Source organism: Aythya ferina, assembly GCF_964211825.1.
Source record: "Aythya ferina genome assembly, chromosome: 2".
Classification (NCBI taxonomy): domain Eukaryota; kingdom Metazoa; phylum Chordata; class Aves; order Anseriformes; family Anatidae; genus Aythya; species Aythya ferina.
Genome location: NC_140297.1, coordinates 80,457,947 through 80,479,881, shown reverse-complemented (window position 1 = coordinate 80,479,881; position 21,935 = coordinate 80,457,947). Strand labels below are relative to the sequence as shown.

The 21,935-nt window shown below is 42.0% G+C and overlaps 1 protein-coding gene across 3 annotated transcripts in view; it reads right to left on the bottom strand.

Annotated features, from left to right (window-relative positions):
- The window catches only part of CDH20 (cadherin 20), a 197,464-nt gene that overhangs the window by 59,549 nt on the left and 115,980 nt on the right, over nt 1–21,935 (bottom strand). Inside the window, exon 1 of one of the 3 annotated variants that reach the window (XM_084509040.1) lies at nt 2,004–2,023. The exons of the other annotated variants lie outside the window; for them this stretch is intronic. The gene's annotated coding sequence lies outside the window, so the exon portion shown is untranslated. Of the gene's footprint in view, nt 1–2,003; nt 2,024–21,935 lie in introns of those variants that run through there. 3 annotated transcript variants of the gene reach the window in all.

Sequence of the window (21,935 nt, the reverse complement as noted above, 5' to 3'; positions counted from 1 at the left end):
GAAGATAAGTGCAGCAAGTTCAAAACCATTTTATGTTTTGGATGTAGTGCTGCATTAACATGAAGAAAATCAGAGGAGCTCAAGCTCAATTATTTAGATTTGTCTCATCTGTCCAGACCGAAGAACTACATAGGGTCACAGAGCCATTATCTTAGTCTTTCATGTCAACAGACGACAAGATTTTTGTTACACAGGAAACTTGGAGATATGTACATCTTCCGGGGTTTGATCGCTACGCAGCCTGGCTGCACTCTCCAGCAGCACATGAAATATGCAGCCCATGTCAGCGTCTCAACAGCGTCCCTGGCAGTTCTCATGAGCTCCAGTCTCAGCAGGAGGTAAGATGCTATACATCATTAAATCAGCACCAATCAGCCACCTATTACTGGTGCAGGAGGAAGGCTCATTCAACAAGTGTTCCCGGTAAGGAATAATCACTAATAATGAACACTGCATGAAATTCTACGTTATCTGTTGAAACATAGGCCAGTACCAGAAAAACATCTCTAGTGCACTAGACATCTCTAGAAGCACTAGACATCTCTAGAAGCACTAGAATAACATGCCAAAAGCTGTTTGAAATTAGATATTTGGATTAATGTTTATGCACTTATTTAAGGGCCCTCAGCTCCGACAGCCCCTAGATGAAGTAGACAATATGGCTTTGGCTTTGAAAAAATTAGCATGCATCTCAGTAGGGCATTTTAGTCTCCAGTTAATGTGACTGGAAAAGATAATTTTCCCATAATATAACAGACGTATTTGGGGGGTTAAGTTTTGGTTGAAACAAACACTTTCCTCCAGGCTTCCTGTAAGAAATTAAATCTTTGATTTTTTTTTGTTTGTTTGTTTGTTTGTTTTGTGTTGTTTGTTTGTTTTTCTTTACTGTTGGTTATTGGAGGGTAGGCAGGATAAACAGAGGGCAACAAAAATGGAAGGTTAAACAGTACCAGGTTTCTCAGGCTATGTTGAAGACACTAGACAGTGCTCACTCTGCTCTGCTCAGACACACAGTTGCTGTTCTGAAGAGCTGCCCATATGGAAAATTCCTCTCTTTGACCAAGGAGGCTCTGTGCTAATCTCTGCACTTCTGCCCTGCCTCACTGCCATCACTAAGGAGGACTGCTGCATCTTCTCTCTGGGTTTCTCCAAGCCTCTCCTGAATCTCACTCTAAGCAAGATGAGGTTTTTATGCAGTGTTCTTGCACCTTCCGCTGGACGCCCAAACATTCATCACCCTCCCAATGCAGACAAAAATGTTTCTTCTTCTGGCCTTTTGTGAGTCTCAGAGTTCACTTGACTTACAGCGCAGTGGGGGCACTGATGCCTGACTCTAAGTTATGGCATGCAATGTTTGCTGGCACCCATTAAGCCCATTTGCAACATCCCCAGGCTCTGCAGATGTTCAGAGGGATTGGGGATGCCCAGGGCTTGCTCAGCCAGCAAGAGGGCAGCCTCTGATAGACAACATCTGTGTAGACTCACATTTTTTTGTAGCTTTTCAGCTTCAAAATAGAGCTGCAAATCATATTGCTGGCAGTAATATCAGCTGTATCATCAACCTTGAGAATAAAGGGTTTTAGCTGGATTTCCCAAAGAAATGGGTGTACAGTACTTTCTTTCTGCCTGTCAGTCCTCATCTAATACAATCGGAATCCATTTAGCCAATTTCAACCCTTTCTGACAGAGAAGATATTATAGAAGATAAAGAAGAGGATTATATGCTATATACACAAAGGACTACTTTTTTTTTTTTTTTTTTTTTTTTTTTTTTTTACAGAAACTTTGTGTACAAGCTTTTCTACAAGCATATTTGCCTCTTTAATGTGCCACATACATGTTGTTTGCACGGTTGTGTAATGGATGTCATCTTTTTAATGTGTATTTACAAAGAGTTTAAAATATGCCCTGAGATCTTAATTTGGCATGAGAATGATAGTATGCAATTAAAATCTGAAATGAAATACAGCAAGAACATTGTAGGTTGTAACTGCAGTTATTACCAGCAGAAGATGACGTGCCTGAGATACGGTCTGTCTATCATTTTGTGAGTGCAAGTTCTTCAGGGAAAGAACTGCTATCTGTTATGAGGTTGCACACCGCCAATCACGATGGTCACCTTGATCCTCTCTGCTAACATCAGAAAGGTAAGATAAGATAAGATAAGATAAGATAAGATAAGATAAGATAAGATAAGATAAGATAAGATAAAACCATGCAGTATCATCTGCGACCATGAGTGACACTGGAGTACTTCCCCTGGATTTAGAGGATGGCGCCAATACTGCACCTTCAGCAAGCCCTGCGTGGTAAAAGTTAGTGACCTTTTAATGGTGACAGTTATATGAAGTGGTTTGAATAATTACCCATGAAAAGATCCTTTTATATATCTTTACAGACATCTTGCAATGAGATGCTCTTTTGTGGCATTTTCATTTCCATTCTAAACCACATTAATGATTCACTGAGTTGGAGAATCAGATGGGAAAAAAAATAAATATAATAACAATTTGCTGCTTTCAGCTCTATCGCCTGGAGGCTCTGCCTCACAGGCCACCAGCCAACCTCTGTGGCCATGGTGGGTGAGGGCACCTCCAACAGAGCAGGGAATTTGGGGTGCTCCACCTCACACTGGACCATCTCACCCCACTGCAACTGCTCCCAGGCAGATGATGGGGAGAGATCATCTGAAACAGCTGCAAACAGCTGTAAACAAGCTGCAAACAAACCCACTGAGGGAGATTCTCATTTGGTGTTGCTGACTTTATCATCTGCATCTAAAAGTTTGCAATTCATTGCTCTTATTTAATTCAGCATATACCATACTGCAGCAGAACAGCAAAATGGGGGAGGAAAGAGGAGATGAAAATTGGAGAAAAGGACACTGTGTAACAAAGAAAATGAGAGATTTTAAAGCCGTAATGCAGTTAAAACATTATTTTTTTTTTCTTTGTTACAGCTGTTTTCTTTTTTCTCACAGATGTTCAAGGCAGTATCTACCGAGCAAGAAATATCCTGCCCATACAGGAGAGGAATATGAGCTTAATTACATCTGTGTGCTTTTGCAGGAAATCACTGAGGTGATGGACCCACTTGTATTAATCTCATCAAACTCTTCTGCATTATCATCATCCTTCAGGAAAGTTAAACCCACACAGACCTAAACTGTTTTCATTCAGAAGATAGATCCCAAATCAGCATTTCTTTTTTATTTTGCACTTTCAGCATGACAGACAGAATAAAACATATGTTTAGAGAATGGAAGCAGGCTCCACAATGCCCACACAGAACATGAAATGGAATTGAGAAGCATTCTGTGTCACGTGTCTCTTTTAGCCTGTTGGTAAAACCTAAGACCATAGTGATGACAACAGATAACAAATATAAATATTCATCTTTTCAGGGAAAGGTAACCTCAGATCATTATGAAGCAGAGGCTGAACCTCAATTTTGTGAAATTCAGAGGTGGCATCCTCAGAAGACTGAAAGAGTCTCAATCAACCTTAATTTTTCTCTGCAGTTTTTTCACGGCTACGTATTATCAGATAAATTCTCTAAGCTCTGTTGCAGGTCGAGATGGTTCTACAGTCTTTAGGGTGCTTGTATGAGGTGATTAAAGGCACCCCAAAAAATAAACTTAAGTAGCAATCAATCATAGCTTTCCCACGATTTGAAACACACTTAGAAACAGAAACAACAACGACAACAACAAAAAAACAACACCAGAAGTGAGAACAGCATTTTATCATCAACTTTTCTAGTATTTCAATTGACTCATTCTTGTGGGAAACAAACAGGTAGGGTAGAAGGAGACAACACAGGAGTTTCCCATGGTAGAAGTAGCTGTCACATAGAACACGAGAAACACAGAATCTAGGACCTTATGACAAAATGAGCATCATGAGGTTATTTCCTGATGGTTTTTCAATCAGTATTTTCACAAATTCGCATGATATGATACCTTCTGTCTTAAGATATTAAGATATTGGCAGGTATGGTTTGTTTGAATTTATGCCAGAGGATTTATTCTAATCTCCTCTTATGCTATGCTCTTCTGCAAGAGCAGAAAAGATGTTTCATCATTTCTAGCAAAGGGGACTCCATCTGATACTCGTGTAATTGTGTTGGAAATCCCTGTGAATCTGGGCAGAAGAGAAACATCACCCAGACGTGTCACCTCTTGAATATTAGTGCTGGTTGTCTGCAGCGCACTCTGACTCCCTGGTTTGCAGGGAGTGGGACTGAAGTCAATGAGTGGGGCTGGAAGTCAGTGCCGCAGTGTCTGGAGCTGAGGGAGATCACTTCGGAAGGTCTGAGTCAAGAGAGCAGAACTGGTCTATACGTCATGGGCCATATTCATCAGAAAGTCACAAGTGGAAAAAAAGCATCAGTCTAGACCATTCCTAACACAACTACTCAACCAGGACCAAATTTGCCATTGATGCATATTAAGAAAGTACTTCACGAATAGCTCACAGAATAAGGTTGCCCTCAGCATGAATACATGTATTGCAAACTGGCCACAAGCAGGGAAAAATGCTGCTTGAACAATATCCCGTGAATATGTTATTCAGCTGATTTTTATGGTTGTTATTTAAAAAAAAAAAAATAAATAAAATAAAAAACACAACAAGAACTCCCCCTCTCTTCCCACTATTCAGATTGCTCAATTCACCACAAATGACACGATGAGTCCCTGCCATGATGGGCATCCAGCCCACGTGGACAGTACATCTGGGGCACAGCATGTCCCATAACCAAGGGCTCCCAGTGCTGTGTGACCACTTGCGGTGCTCTCCGTAGCTGCTATTGGTACAAAGGACTGACAGGAGATGCTCCTTTCCCTCACCTAGCTCTGCATCCTTGCTTCTCCCTTCTTGCCCCGCTGCCTGTTGCCCCTCTGAGCAGATCACAAAGTCATTTGGGATTTCTCTTTCTTTCACATTTTGACTGCTGCAGCACTTTCCTGCCCTCCTCTCTTTTGCTCCGGCTCTGTAGGCCGTTCATTCATAGCCTGGTTTATCTTTGTGAGCTAAATGGAAGGCGCTTTTGGTGCATTCAGCTGGGGACGTGCAGAAAGAGCCCAGCCGCAGCCTGACGGCACTGGCATTGTGCACAGAGTGGGTCCATTGCCTCACCACCCCCTTATACTCTCAGGACTGAAATACCTGCCTTTATCAGATGCTGTGAGTGTGTTTGGCTTTAATTAATTCCAACAAAGATACGTCGGGGCTCAGTAGGCTTGTATTTTGGATGCTAAGCTATGAAGGTACAGCATTGTTCCATTCCATGTATTAAAATGAGGATTCAGCACGAACTGCATAATTAAGGACTGAAAGGAGGAAAAAAATGTGATTGAATTAAACCTGACAGCATAATGCAAGGAATCAATAGCTTTATTTGCTGTTTAATGATGATGATACTGTTTTTATTTCATTATATATGAATCACAAACAGCTTTGTGCTGGCTTAATTGTATTCCTCAGCAAGTAAACTGAGGCATGTAATTTGCACCTGTTAAAGAAAGCTTATTTAAGACTATCATAAATTGGTCCTGAGCAATGAAATCAATTTGCTTCCAATCCAGCTCAACAGATTATCTAAGCATGATATTCTTTTATTTTTATTTTTTTTTTAAAGACAAATAACATAATGAAGATTTTATTTGAATGACGGCAGAAAAACCAAAGGGGCTGTAGCAATGCATCTTGTGATCCAAGCCCCACAATGGCCTGCTTCAGTTTTCACATGTTCAGGATTACACAGCAAACCTAGATTCCTGTCTCTCTGACTTTTGGCAGTGTTTGAATGTACATGCATTTATTGCCTTTCCTTTTCATGGCCTCTCTACCAAAAATATCACATAAAAGAAGCAGAAAGAGGAACAGAAGTGGGTGAAGAAAGAACTCAAAGGAGCCAGCAGAGGAAGGAAGGGCTGTCACAAGACTGAGGTCATTGTAGGTGTTTTTTTTTTAAGCAAAGTAGTGATGAGGAACACTCCACTCATTCATATTTCCTGAAGTCTTAGGAGTGGTTCAGCCTTGAAGAGGTTTGGCCATAGTATATCTGGAAAGGGACAGAGCCGCAAATGAGTTTCAGAAGACTGTGGATGCAAGGATACACTGGCAAAACGAGAAAGAGGTCTCAGGCTGCCACCCGTGACCAGCTCCTTTGTCTTTATTTGTTCTCTTCTCATGGTCTATTTTGCCTACAGTTCCTCTTTCTCCTCTCTGTCTGCCTCTTTGTTGGTCTGGGTCTTTCTAGCAATCCCTGTTTTTCCCCAGCATCCTGGTGAGGTCCAGGTGGGCTGTGTTTGTCACGGTCTGGGTGAGAGTTGAGTGGCGTGGAGCCACCCAGGAACCTGGGGTGCCGTGACCTCTGGATCCAACACAGTGCCCACAGTGGGCTGTGCACAGAAGGTGCAGGCACAGCCAAGTCCAGCCCAGGCTGAGTGGAGGTGAAGTTGGGAGGTGCTGGGGACTATTCCAGCTCTCCTCCTGCCTCCAGGACAAGGGATGCAAGTGCTACTTCTGCTCCTTAGCTTTGTACTGAAGGAACAGCTTTGTCAAACTGAAATTGATTTTTTTTTTTTTCCAAAAAAACTTTTTTTTCCCAGTGATCACTTTTCCCTCCTTCTTCATCCTGCAGCACCTGTGCCACTGCTGTATATTCAGTAGTTCATTTTCAGGGAAGTGGGGGGACTCATTATTGCCATTCCCAAGTTACTTTTGCTTCAACGCTCTGTCCTTAATTCTGGTCTCAATTACAAGGGATTGCACGTTTTAATATTAGTCTGAATTGCCAAAATGAGGAGCTTTAAACAGCTCAACTGTCACATAACAGCTGAGGCCTAATATTGTTTTCCTCTAATCAAGAAATGTTAGCTGTGGAGAGGTGTTGAGGTGGGCCTGACAATAATGTCTCTGCATGGTAAAAGCAGATTTTCATGGCTTTGTGTAGAACCTGCAGATTTCCTTGGGGACCTAATGAATTAAACATTAAGCCTACATATACTATGGTAGATATAATTCCATGATTAAATTCAGGAAAAAAAAAATTAAAAAAAAGCAAAAATGCATCTACATGTGAAGACCTCCAAGACCTTTATGTCCCACAGCGTCATTGGGAGTGTTAAAATGTGGTGTTATCCTAAGAAGTTCTTCTACAACAAATATCACATTACGGGTGTCTATTATTTCACATTGATTTTCTGCATAAAATATATTCGTCTTGAGAGTAAAAGGTGTATTTATTTCCTGACTGCAGACCTTGAAAACTGTACGTAGATCCGTATGGGCAATGTCTTTTTCCCAGCTACCAGGCATGAATGGCTAATGGGCCAAACTGTGCTGCTGTTGAACCTTGTGCAGTTCTATTGGCCGCACTGCAATTAGGCAGGTCTCGACTAATTAGTTGTCTGTAAACACTTCTGAGGATGATAGAAAGATGGAATAGAAACCTCAGTTTCTGGCTGCCTATCTGCATTCAGTCTGCAGGGCAAAATGAAGACAAAGCAGCCAAAGGAACTCAAGAGTTTTGTTAGACCCCCGAGCAAGAAGGTGTTTTTTTAAGTGGAAATTTCTCAGAGTAAAGTTACATACAAATAGAAAAAATCCCTCTCCTTCCCTCTCCCCTTTGGGCTACCAAATGCCTTATCAGATGCTTTTCTCAGTGTAAGAGGAATCCTTGACAGAGGACTGTCAGCCTCTTGGAATGGTAATTCAGGATTTCAAGCATTCACAAGCCCTTTTCTCATAGGACAGAGCCGAGGCCAACTGTGAAACAAAAGGTGAGGAAGGTTTTTAAGGGAACTGTGGATTAAAATGTGTTCTCTGCTTCTCCCCATGATAGCTTCTGAGAGTAACCAAGGAAAGTGCTTTGTGTGCAATTTGCTTCCATACCCCTCCTTCCCTGTCCATTAAGAGGATCATACACAGCCTGGAGATAAGAACACCACTTGGCCATGGGGACCTTTGGAAAACAGCACACCTTCTCTTCAAGCTGCTCTCAGCTAACATTTACTACTTCCCTTATATGAAAACAGAATGCATGCTTTTGTTTTGTCTCTTGCGTAAGATTTGGGAAACACAATTTCTACCATCTACCAGGTTGACCACCAGATCCCGGGCAGACTTTGCGGCCTCCCTTGCCTCTGGCTCCAATGGGAAATGGGGGTAAGGGCACTACCTAAACTCCCAGGGAGGCCTTGAGGACAAATAAATACATCAAAGCTTGCCAACAGTTTGGATACTGTGCAGACCGAGTAGATGGAGACCACACAGCACTGTGCGTCTTACACAGAGTTGCTATTGCAGTGCTGGCACACATGAAGCCCTTTCATCCTGGGGTAGTATCCAACTCCAACAGCCGGGCTGGGGTGTATGACTTCTGAGGGCCTGCCTAGTCCGGAGAACCACAGGTGTTTTCTCCAAGTGGAGGCCTAATGCCTGACTACATGATAGTTTAGGGCTGTTTTTTTTTTTTTTTTTTTTTTTGGGGGGGGGGGGGATTTCTACTTTGCAACTTGTATTGCTTTAAATACAAAGGAAAGTTTTGTTTTGTTTTCCTCCTTTTGATCTTTAAACAAGGAAGAAATTGCAGAGTTAGAAAGAGTCTTTATGTTCAAAACAAGAGGCTAGACTCACTTTGAATAAATACTAAAGCCTTGTGCTTAAAGATCCATTAAGTACAATCAAGTTGCAAGGTCCTGATTGTGATCAGATAGCTGCAGTATGTTAACAGCCTTTGTCTGTACGTGAGTGGGAGTACAGAGAGGGAAATGCTTTCATAGAAAATAAAGCAAACAGCGCTGTCATGTCTGGTTTATTAGGATATTAGGGGTCTGCAGACGAGCGAGGTAAACAACTGCCTTTATTAAAAGTAGCAGATCAATGCTACTAGATTAGCAGGAACTGAGAACAAAGCAGAAAAAGAGAAGAGCATTTCTGCCTAGCTGCACTCTCTCTCCCACACTGTTGAGCACAATCCCTGGTTATGAACAGTAGCAGCAACACACCCTGCCAAGTGGGCGATCAAATTTTAAGACCCAATTAAAAATTTCCTCAAATTTAAAGCCTAAATGGAAATGCAGCCATCTGTCTATGCTGAGGAAGGGCACGTATCTGTGCTGATGTAAGAGCAGATGAATGAGTGAATGACTCAGAAAGGGGAACAGCTCCTCTTTGGCTCTCCACTTAGTTTTCTGTGAAGAATAAGCTAATCGAACCCAAGGGAGGTTGGCTTTCTGTCTTTTCTTGGCCAGGGAACATCTTTCTGCTCCAGCTGCTCATGGAGGAAGGCACGAGGTGGGAGTCAGGAGCTACTGATCTTCCTCCCAGGTTGGGGCCAGAAAATGATCAGAGCTGACCGGGAAGCAGAGCTGATGGCTGGGAGCTCTGAAGGGCTCCTGGGAGATTGTTTCCAGGCTGAAAGTCAACGATTATGTGAGTATCATCTTTGGGCTTGCCTGTGCATTGGTCTTGGAGAGCTTTACATCTCGCAAGATAGAAATGGCTGTATGAACCTCTGTCCTTCTGCCGGCACCCCAGAAAAAAAACTGCCACGAAAAGATGAAAATGAGTGTTAATTTATGTGACCAGCTGAATGTCAATTTAAGGGTGGTTTTACAAGAACTTTTGCCCATGTATCTACCTAAGAAAATCTCATGCTCATTGTAAGTTACACAGTCATGTCATTTGGAAAGCAAAGGCAAAATTCAGGCCTCTTCTTTACCAATACTTAAAAACTTTTCTCTACAGAATTAGCAAGAATCATATTTGGAAATTAAAAAAGTAAACAAATGGTGTAACTTCTGAAAATTTTAGTTCAAGACATTAACTAATAATTAGAAAACTATTCTCTTGATAGTCTATTACATTTTGAGTATGTGTTTTTTAGACTCGGCATCTATCATGACTTTAACACATCTGAGAATTTCCATGTATGTTCTATACATCACTGCTATATTAGTGAAAAAACTTCTGCTCATATGTGGTCAAAACACTCATTTAATGATTTGATACATTTATGTTTATCTTTTCTAGAAGATCAATATTCATCAGCTCCTGAGTGTTGTTAACTAGTCAGCTCACATATTTCTGTAAGACTATTGTTGATTTCTGTGAGAGCTGCAAAAAGGAAGTCATTCTGGTTTCTGTTTTGTAAATCCACACACAACCACATTTTACAATACTGCAAAAAGTTGTCATGAAATTCTCTATGACTAAGACTTCACTACTGGATTATATGAGTAGATGATTTGCTATTGTAATAAATAAGGAAAGCTAAATTACACTTAGCAAATGAACAAATGAGCTCTTTAAGTGATCCATTATCCTCTTTATATTATTCTGTTCATGTGATATATTATGAAACTCAGTCATTGAAAATGGGTATCCTATTTCTTGCTTTACAGTGGATGTAATCAGGTGAGGTAAGATATGTACTTTCTGTGGGTTAATCAGCTGCACTTGTCCAGGGGGGAAATAATTTGCAACGTGCTGTTCTAGGGAAAAAACTGAGAGGTTGTAACGGACCACAAACCGAACAAGACTCAGAAATGTCCTGCTGGTACAAGAAAAGCAAACACCATACTGGGATGTATGAACAGGGTAACAGCAAGACATCTGAAACAGCCCTTCTCATTACAGTTGGCACTGAGAAGGCTTCATGTGGGGCTGCGTCCAGGTTTGAGCACTACGTTTCAACCATTGTGTGGCTCAACTGGAGACAGGGCAGAGGCAAGCACCGAGACACATTACAGGTCTGGAAAATGCGACTTCAGAGGAAAGCTTTAACAAATTGCAGTTAATTAGCCTATAGAGGAAAGAACTAAGGAAGCAGCACTGAAACAACCAACGAGGACATAAAAGGATGATGTGAAGAAGAAAGGCACAGTGTGCTCCCCATGCCCACGGTGGATAGCCTACACAGGAGGCCTCTGTTCCAGCAAGGAAGAATCAGGTCAGGGATGGGTGGACTTAGGAATGAGGGACACCTCATGAAGATGAGCCTTGTCAAGCATCACAGCAGGCTGCGTGGGGAGGATCTTGTATCTCTGTTCCCAGACAGGATAAGCTGGAGGTATAATTGATCCCGTGTTCAGGAAGGGATAGGCTCTTGACCTTGCAGCCCTTCTTTCTTTTATTTTAGAGATGGACAAACTCTGGCAAGCCAATGAAGAGCACTGACCACCCCTCACCTGGCCGTCAGTGGCTGGCCATAGAGGTTTCAGAGGCCCTGCAAAAACCTCTGTAACTTACAGTGGGGGAACAAACTGTATGACAAAATCACACCATTGTTTGGTTCCCTCCTGGAAGAATACAGCTTTATTATTTGATTATGTTTTTAAGCTGATCCAGGGTAACAACTGACATTCTCAACCTACATAAACATTGCTAAACTTTTTAAAAATTTTACTAGACTCTTAGCATCAGTGATAACTAGTGACAATGTATTTCAGATTTCATTGAACTCTTGAGTAAAAAGTATAACCTCTCTTAGCAGTTTGTTGTGTATTATAAAGAACAGGTAACTGGAAGTTCCTAAATTGCCTTCTCTATAATATTCATTACTTGGTATAACTCTATCAAGCTCCATGTTATTAGTTTAATCTCCAGACTAAACAGCTTCAAGATCTGCACTGTCTCTTCATATGGAAGTCTTTTTGTGTCTCTAGCAATTTTCATCAACAGTCCCTGAATCATCTCTGCTGGACTAAGCAGCATATGCAAACCTTTTTCTTCTAACTGAGGCAATGGAAATAAATGCACATTTGGGGAGGGAGCAGGGGAGAGGATAGAGAAGAATTTATGATCACACTTGTTTTTAGAACATTTTTTGCACATCTGATTTTCCACAGCTTTCACAATACAAGGCTACAATGGAGGAATTACAGACAGTTCTGAGAGTTTGTTCTGAACTTAGGAAACAGTGCATGCAAGGCATATTGATTTCTTTGTCTATATTGATCCTTCTTCATTACTTAACTCTCAAGCCCATAAAAGCTGACGGATAGAAAAAATACTGATAGCTTATTATTGGCTTATTAGAATTTCTATTACAGGTGGTATGTGTTTTTGCATTTTAAAGGAATAACAAAACAGTGAAGTCAAGATTTTTTTTTCCTCATAGAATTAGAAGTTAATCTACATAAACACAAAGAAATAAGGAAAAGCATCCAAGGTACTGTAAGTTCTGTTCTGCTTGCCCACTATATATGAATAGGAGCCTTGTATTTCTTGTCCTTGTTCTGTCTATTCAAGAGCTGCTAGATTTTTCAATCAAAATGTGGTGCATGGCAATAATTTACACATTTGCTTCAGTGCTGCATTTCTGCTCCAAAGCAAATTGCTAGCCAGTCTTGACTCCTAGCACAGCTAGACAGAGGCTGAGAAGATATGACTGCATCCCAAACTCAACACCACCTCCATACACTAGCTAGAGAGCTGACTGGCAATGTAGGAAGTACAAAGCTTCCCCCATCACCAGAAGTAACAGTGGCAGGAGGGTTTGATAAGGTCAAGGAGGTGAGGAAGGTTCCTGTAAGGCAGAATGTCCCAAGGCCATCTTCAAGGAGAAAGCGAATCTCAAGCTTTCTCAGACCATGTATGCATCTCCAAGAGGTATCAAACCCTGCCTTTTGAGGTAATAAATTATGGCATTTAAAAAATATTTCAATGACATTGTTACCGTTGTGAAAAGTGATCAGCTCGGCATACTCACTTTGTCTGCCTTCGGGTCCTTTTGTCACAGAATTACAGCATAAAAGATGACATTTTGTTGGAACTTTTTACTGATTTGCATTAATGGCTAGAGGTAGACAGAAAATTCTAATATTGTCTATGGGTTGCCTGGCATTTGAGGGCTTATGTCAGATCTTTTGGGTTATATGAATTTTTCCTTTGATGTAATGATATTCTTTATTCTTACAAGAGCAAAGAAAATTCTCTTTTCAAAATGTGTAGTTAATGAAATAACAGTCCATATCACCTAACACATTGTGCATTTCATAAATATATATTGCAAGTTAGGACAGACAGCTTTTAACAATTCCCTCACTCATCTCACTCTAATTCTTTGAGATCTTCTGGGTCACTGTGGATTTCTTTGAGAAATATGGACATAGTGTTGTAGCTTATCTGCCTTCTGGATTTCACATCAATGCAGATGATCCATAAATAGAGCACATGGACTCAGAACTCCCAATCTTTGCTCATTTTGCAAGTATATGTATTATTTACTTGATGATACGTGTATTAAACTACAGTTTTGAACAGACTCAAGCATCACTGTCTTCTCCTTTAAAATCTCTATAGACACAGTCTAACTGTGTGCATGTTCAACTGCAATTTGTGTCTATTCAGATCTGGTAAGGCTGGGTTTCTTCATTTTCAAATCTTTGATAGAGTACTTGAGCAACCACAGGCAAAAACCCCTACTTTTTCTAAAGTAACATGTACGCAATTCATCCTGTTGCACAAAGTTGACAATAGGAGTCAGCAAAAGTCATGGAAAACAATGAGGTGTCCAACCAATAAGACTAGGAACTGTGCTGAAGTATGAGCAACAGGCATGATAAATAAGACAGAAACTAGTAGTATAAAATGGCATGCTGAGAAATACACGAACAAAATACAGAGAGGAATTTTGTTGTGTGTGAATATTGTGTTATAAACAATATTCCTGGTTCTCTCTCTCTCTCTCTCTCACTCTTTTTTTTTTCTTTTTTTTTTTTCTTTTTTTTTTTTTTTCCCTGTCCTTGGTGCTTTTTGCTCCTTCTTTGGTGCATGCTTGTCCTTTTTGTCTTCTCTTCAAGGAACTACGATGTGACAAAACCGCTCCAGTCCAGCTCAGCTGACATTTTGTCTTTTCTTTAAGAAGAACAATTACTGTAATCTCTAACATCAGCCAAAGGGTTGCCAAATGGTCTCTCTAGAGCTAAAGTTTAAGGAAATGTGGTATATTGCTAAAACCAAGTTAGTTCACTGTTTATATGTCAGATGCATTAATCTTTTTCTTTTCTTATTCTGCATCTTTAATAAAGGATGATAGATTTTTAAGCTAGTTGTTTACCATGGTATTATGCAGACTGAGATTTCTCTGTCAAAAACATGAGTGTATTTAATTTTCTAATGTTCTGCAGTGACAAGGTCATGTTAACACCACTGTGCCTCTAGACCCATTAACCCATTGAAACCATCACAGAATTAAGTTGTTTTCCCCTTCATGCCAGGCTGTGTCCCGGGGGCACAGAGGGTGTTTTCCATAAAATCCAGCAGTGATTTGTCAGCAAATTTTCCACTTTTCCTAATTTCTCACAGTGTTCACACTCAGGTAGCTTTCCCAGTTCTCCTTTCAGGATGTATCTGGGTGGACTGAGTATCGCCATCCTTCTATCCAGCAAAACAGACTTTGGGTATGAAGCTAAGGCTACTCCTCCTTACCTAAACCCAAGCAGAACTTCCACTTTTTTTGCCAGCCAGCCAAAGTTCCCCTCCTTACAAGTCCAGTCCACTCACTCATTCCTAGCTGAAGACATTCCTCTGCTCCTTCTTGTCCTGGGTACAGCTGGGAGGCCCATCTTTGACACTGCAGAGCTGGCTCCCCATCGGCCTCCAACACGGGGAGCTGAAACTCAAAAGAAGGCCATGCCTGCACCCTGGATGAGCTGAGCTGCTCCTCCACTTGGAAAGCTGGGTGCAGGGAGTCTGCGTACAGTCCAGGTGCAACCAGGAGCTACACTGCAGCATCCACGGGGAAGGGAGCTGCAGGGGAACAGCAGCTACTAATCCAAGAGCCCTTACACTGCTTCTGGAAACAAGCAGGTAAATCTACAGGGCACCACATGCTGCTGTTGAAGTTATGGGGGTATGCTCTGAAAAAGTGAACTGTTAGGCTGTCTTTACCTCAGTGAATTAAATCATGATGGAAACATGCCTAGGCAGTGGGCAGTTGTCATCTGTCTTTCAAGACTGTAAGAATGGTCCCCAGCCTCACCGGCTGTTTCATGCCTACTGGTTTCAGTGCTGGAGAGCAGTCTTGGGCATGTTTAACTAAGTAGGATAGATGTAGCCTCTAGTTGCTTTTACCAGCTGCCCACACTTCTCCCAGATTCTGCTGCACCTGAATATTTTCATCAGGTCGGTGTTGCTTCCTCACAGGAAAAGAAAGCAAAGCAAAGCAAAACAAAACAAAACAAAACAAAGCAAAACAAAACACTCAGCAGTACCTGAACTGACCATAAATTCAAAGCTGATCGAAAGAAACAAGAATGATGCTGCAAATAAATATGACATTGTAACTTATTCAGTAGGAGTGTGCACATGTGTTCAGTGTCTTCTGAAACCTCCTAAGCTCCTGATAAACCCATGCAATCATCTTCTGTTACCTATGGTTTTGCTAAAGTCTAACTTTAGATAAAATGTGTCTGATACAGAAAGACTGAGTTTATGGAAATCTAGAAAGTTATGCACATGTGAAACCTACTAATTATTTTTTACAGATGATGTTGGCAGATATATATAACCTATCAGCTCTTAATGTGGAGCACTTATGGTGATAATACATTCACGTCCATTATACAGTTCTGAAATGAAAGCAGCTAATATATTTGCACTGGCCAGCACTCAGATATTCACAACTCAGAAATTTAAAATTGAAGAGAACAAGAAAAAAAGGGCTCATCTACATCATTAACTGATGTTACACAACATTTCATTCTGAAAAAAAAACTATTCTTAAATTATAGGACTCTTGAAAAATAGCCAAAACTCTGATTTCTTCTTTCCCACACTAGAACCAATACATGAGAACCAAGATGAGAAGTAGTTTATGTGAGCTTTTTTTTTGCTTTGGATTTTAATGGTTTAACAGCATGTACAAAATAATCACTCTCTGAAGGACAGGAAATAACTGCTGCAAGGATAGGTCTAAGTGTGGAGCTTAAACAATGCTGCAAACCGTCATCTGGCCACACTCTAACCTTTTTTTTCTTTTTTTCTTTAGTACTCATTTAAAAAGTACCAGATCAGTAACAACAGAAGCAGAGCATCTCTGGTCAGCAAAGAAACTGGCTTTCCCCATCTACCACAAAAATGTTTCACCTGTGCATCAAATTGCAAAGGTTTTTGCAGCCAGTGTTTTTTTCTCTCTTGTAAGATTGCATAGAAAGTCATTCCAGCTGAAAAGCTGGAGATTTTGTTCTTCTAGTTTTATATAAAAAAGCAGCTACAAAACATCAAGCTGTTCTGAGAGTATTTTTTTTTTTTTCAACAGCCAAACCAAAACAAAAGAACTACTTCAAGCCACATTTATTTTTGCACTCTTCACCACTGAAATGGACAAAAATCAATCAAAACACCCCACTTCACTCTTCCTCCTCCCATTCTTTTTGCTTTGATAGAAGAGAGATTTCAGTGCCACTTGAGCTTTTTGGAAAAAAAAAAATCAATAAAAATTAAAGCTCTAATGATATAGTTTGGAGCATTTTATGTGGACTTAAAGAAATGGGAAAACAGGCTTCAAATCTCTGTTTTGAGACAAGGAGAGAATGGATTTCAGATCGGACTTCTAAAGCCAAGGGAATTATAAGAAATTTGGTTATACATCTTCTTTAATCTCCCTCATTTATTTTATGCCACTTTGCATAAATAATTAAGAATCCATGAATACAAACGAAAATGAGAGCGACTTTATAGCTTTGTGGTCAGGATACTCACCTGAGAGCTTGGAAACCTGCCTGCCATCTCCACTGCAAACACATGAAGCATCCAGGGCCCTTTTGCAGGGTTCAGAGCAGGCAGGCTCTCACAGGAGGTGAGACTGACTGGGACCGCTGGGATCCTCTCACTGGACATCAGTGCTAATTGCACAGCCCCTTCTCTTTTGGCTAACACACTGCCACCTTTCAACTTTTTTTTTTTTTTTTTTGGTCCAAATCAATCCCCAAATACAGCCTAGATGCACGGTTATGTCTGGAAACTGTGTATTTTGGATGGGGGGTCATTAATTTATACAGTTAGATTGGTACATTTTCATTGTCGTTGACACCAAACATTTTTGAAGACAGACAAAAAAGAGTATTTTTGTCTGTCCTTTCAGATCTGCCCACCACCACGTCTGTACACAAGGTGGCCACCTGCCATTTTGCACCTCCTGTGCAAGACTTGGTTAAGCTTCAGGCAAGTTGAGACCAGCAGTACGTGCCTTCAGGCTGCTGACACACTGTCAGCTGCATGAGCACCAGTAAAGAAAATCATCATTTCTTAATACAGGTCTCTAAAACACACACACACTCTAAAATAAATTGACTGAACATTTAAACCTGCTTAATTTTGGAATCAATTCCACGTTTGAAATAATCTACAAGTTGGAGCAGCTGAAGCATAAAATGTGTTTGAAACTGAACAAGTTTAAATATTGAATCAATTTTGACATAAATGTGTTTGCATATTAAGGCATTAAAAATGAATCCAGTTTAAATATTAAGCTGATGAGAGAAAGAGCTGCGCTAGGGAAAAAAAGATTAGGATGACCACTAAAATTACAACACACTCAAATATTAGAAAATCCTGGAGTTTGTTATTTAATCTTAGTGAGACAGCTCTGGCCAACGGAAAAAGAAAAATCCGGTTGGCATCAGTATGTAAAAGAGTTGGTAGCACAGGATGGCGATGGGTGGAGAGTTTCTAATTTGGATTTTGTTTGGAGTTTTGTCTTTATCTGCTTTCAAGGGCCTTCTTGCAAGATCCCTTTATGCTCACAACTCTGGTCTCTCTTTTTTTTTTTTTTTAATTATTATTGTTTGTTTCTTTATTTTTTTTCCTTTCCCTGGGAGCAATGGAAGGGCCCACAAGCTGCATCCTTCCACCGCACACATATTCTCTTGTGTCTTTTTGCCTCTTTCCTTCCCCAAATTCCCACTCCACTCACATACTATAATACCTCCAAATGAGCTAGCTGTGGTCGGCTGGGACTCCAAGCATGGGTTTCAGTCTGGTCAGACATGCCACATAACCCTCTTGACAGCCTGCTACAACCCAAGGGGGAACTGCTTGACCCTTCCGCCCCTCTCTCTAAGCAGACAACCAGTGCAGCTTGTGGCACGGTCCTGGACATCCCTTTCCTATAACAGTACCTGTGGGAGGCACTGGGGAAGGCAGGAGGGGAGGGAAAGGGAAGGAAGAGCAGTGTACAAAGTTCTGCCTGTAAAAGGAGAATAAGCTAGTGGGGCAAATGTGCTCAGGCAAAACACAATCACATGCTGCCATAAACAATTTCCTAAGCCTGGCATGAGGGAAAGCACGTTACTGAGCAGGTTCAGTAGCTCAGTCCACGTTTTTCACCTGAATTCAGATGACTGCGTATTGCCAGATTTTATGCTATTTAGCCAATTATTCACTTGGGCTGCTCATCCTCTGTTGAGAAAGCTGCACCTACCTCGCTCTGCTTGTTTTTCTGAGAGTTCGTGTGGCTGGAGACGCTGCTCGTCCTCGCAAAGCATTCAGGGGCACAAGGCTGTGGGCTGCCCACGTTTTCCAGAGGCAGCCCCTATGCACCTGAGGTCTAGCGCTCCCCTCGCGACTCTTCCACCAAGCTGGCTCTGCGTCAGGATCCATCAAGCAGTTTACATTCTGCCTCCAACACTAATTCCACAGCCAGAGGGAGATGAATCTTGCTTAACCACTTTACCTGTGAAATTGTCCCTTCTTCCACCTCGCCACCCGGCGCTGTTCCTGCTGCAGGGCCCAAGTAGCATGGGAACTACTCCAGGTGAGGGGTGCACTTTGCAGGCAGCCGCACAGCCTCCGGGAGAACACCCTGTGATCATTAGCCACTGTTGTAAGCTTTGGTACTCACAACCAAAATTACAGAAGGATCAGTCTCTGGAGACACGGTTGTCATTTCTGCTAGGCTGCACAGAGCTGACGCTAACTAACCTCAGTAGCAAAGCCAGTACACCACCTCCGCATCTCTCCCCACCACCCCCAGGACAAGACAGTGGCACTTTTGTAAGAACGAATGAAACCTGGGGCGGAAGACTTGAACGCCTTGAATGTTCAGTCTGTATTCACCCCAAAAAAAAACAAACAACCCAGCACTGCTTTAAGCATTAACAGTCCATGAGCTAAATCATTTCTCAAGGAGAACGTTAAATACTTAGAAGTCTGGAATTGAGTCTCCTTGCTGCTGAAGTTTCAAAGAGGATGGCAGTTTTATGTCTTTGTCCTCTCTGTGTGGAAATCTTAAAGAATACATTTTTTACTGGAATTTTATTTTAATGATGAAAAAGTTTATGCATGACAAGAACTATCAGCTGATTATGTGAATTTGAAGGCCATCAAGCTGTGGTTATCAAAAGATAATGTTAATGAAGTGTTGCCTGTAGTTCTGCAGTGTGCATCAAAAATATAATCTTCAGAGAAAAGCAAACAGGGATGTTTGATGACAGCAGGTACAGAACCAAGGCCCACTCAGCCCCCTGCCCCACAGCTGTGAAATTTGTCATCACTGCGAGAGCAAGGCACACCAATGCTGTCACACCCACCTGTTCTTCTGGCATTTGCTCACATCTCAAAAAAGATGCTGGATACCTGGATACACTATTATCTGGAACCTGGACTGTGGTTTGAATTTTTGGGTAGACCTGTGTGGTGCCAGGAGTTGGACTTGATGATCCTTGTGGGGCCCTTCCAACTCGGGATATTCTATGATTCTGTGATTCTCATTTTCTTTCCTTCTCTCCTCTCACCCATGAGGATGTCAGACAATTTTATTCTGCGACATGTTTTATGCCCCTTGAACACTCCGACTGGAGTTCACTGGTGAGCTGCCTCTCTCCATATGCTTCTGTGAGAGAAGTTCCTCACAGAGCTCATCTTGGCTATGTAAAGTGGAATCCCTTCAAGTTGGAGGGATTTTTATCTTTAACTTTACTGGAGGTAAAATCTAATGCAGCAGTTTCATCATCCCTATCTGTAAGGACCAAGAGGAACAGCAGTGCTGGAGCACAGGACAAACCCCCACTTTGTGGATTTTATTAATTTCCTTTATTTATTTGCCATCAACCTTTCCTTTATCATATGCAAAGGATTTTCTGCATAAAAGGACAGAAGAAACTCTGTCCTGCTTCTTCCCGTCTCAACCCGAACAGGTTAAATTGCCATGGTTACCTCTCCTGTACTACTAGACTTTGAAATACTTCTCTATTTCACTCCAGCTTCCCAAGCTCAAAGCTGAGCTCTAGACAAATTTAGGAGGATTTTTCATCAGGATATTAGCTCCCCTCCCAGAAGTCCCCTTTTGGGTTTCGTTCATGCCTCCAGCTTCCTTCTGTGCCTGTTTAAACCAACAGTTGCAGCAAACCTCCAAATCAACAGCCTTGTCAGGATGAATAATCTAAAATTAATGTGCACTTGTCGACACGCATTACTGTTCCTGACAGAGACGCGTTGCCTGTGCTGGCTACAAACCGACAATCCTTCAGAAGAAGTTTGCTCACCGCGGTCTCAGGGCTGATGGAGAGCAGGGATAAGGCTGGGAGTTGGGTTGCAGCTGATAAGTACAATGGCTCCTGACACGTCAAGCTCGGAGTGAATTCACCAAAGACCAGGCTGCTTATTTTATTTTTTATTTTTTATTTTTCTTCTTCCCTGCTGTTTGCTTTATTCTCACTGGTGATGGTTATCACGTTTGTACAGCACCCCCTGAGAAATCATACAGATCAGTTCTGAACATCTTGTTTTTACCACCGTCCGCTTCAAGTGGAGGAGCAGGCGCCTGAGTAATCCAGCGCACCACAGACACACCACAAATGCACACTTTAACCCGTAAGTTTGTGCTGGGCTCTCCTGTTCCCACCTTGCTTTTTTCTTGGCTTAGCTCTTAAAATCCCATGTGAGGTGTTGTGGGCAAACCGCAGTGAGTGAAGGGGGCTCCACAGAGGGGCACGGGGGAGTTCATAAGAGCAAGTGTAGGGCTGCAGCTGTTAGTGCTGTGCCCGCTGAAGTAATGAAACCAGCTTGGAATGAAAATAACAGAATTAAGTATTGCTCTGATTCTGCCCCCCCTTTTTTACACAGCTCGGTAATCAGCATTCAGCATATTGCTGCATTTTTAAAGCCGACTGTTATGGAATTCATGAATTCTTCTTCATGAATACCAAAGGATGCCGTCTTTTGCAATTTAATAGGTAACAGAGTCCCTTAAAAAAAAATTGTTGCTAAGCTTTTGTACGTCAACACACTTATATGAAAATTGAGAGAGAGGCTTTTATTTCTGGTTTTGCTTGAACCTTGTCACGCCCTCTCTACCCGCTCACAACTCATGGCTGGTGAGGCACCCCAAATGCCCTTTGGGAAGAAGGGAGAGGATGCCTGCGCATCCTGTGCTGTGCCTCCTTTGAAACAGCAGGGGATATTTGCGGAGACCAGAGCGCTGCCGTCCTCACCCACCCACCTCATGCTGGCTCCCACCCAGCTCTCGTCTCCCGGCGATCCTCACGTCCGCCTCCCCGGCCGCTCAAACCATCCAGGCTTTCGCCCTGGGAAATGCCAGCCAACCCCTCCGACCTGCAGTCCTCATCTCGGAAAAGCCTGCCCCCAGGAAGCCCTCCTGCCCTTCAGTGATGCCACTCGTGAGGTGACGTGGCAGGCTGGCTCCCTCCCAGCCACCAGGGCAGAGGTGGCACGTGGTGGCTCTGCAGGCAGAGAGGGGCATCCCCTGATGCTCCTCCCGAGGGATGGCTCTGGGGAATTGCAGATTATTTTGCTTTATTGTTTTCCCCTACTCTCCACTTCTCCGAGAACAAAATTACCTAGAATTTACTAAGCTGCACAAACAGCTAGTTGGCAGCTTTCAGTGTATTTGGAAAAAAACATTTCCTTGGCAAAATGGTATGCAGGTTTGTAACACCGGGACGACACTGTCATAATATG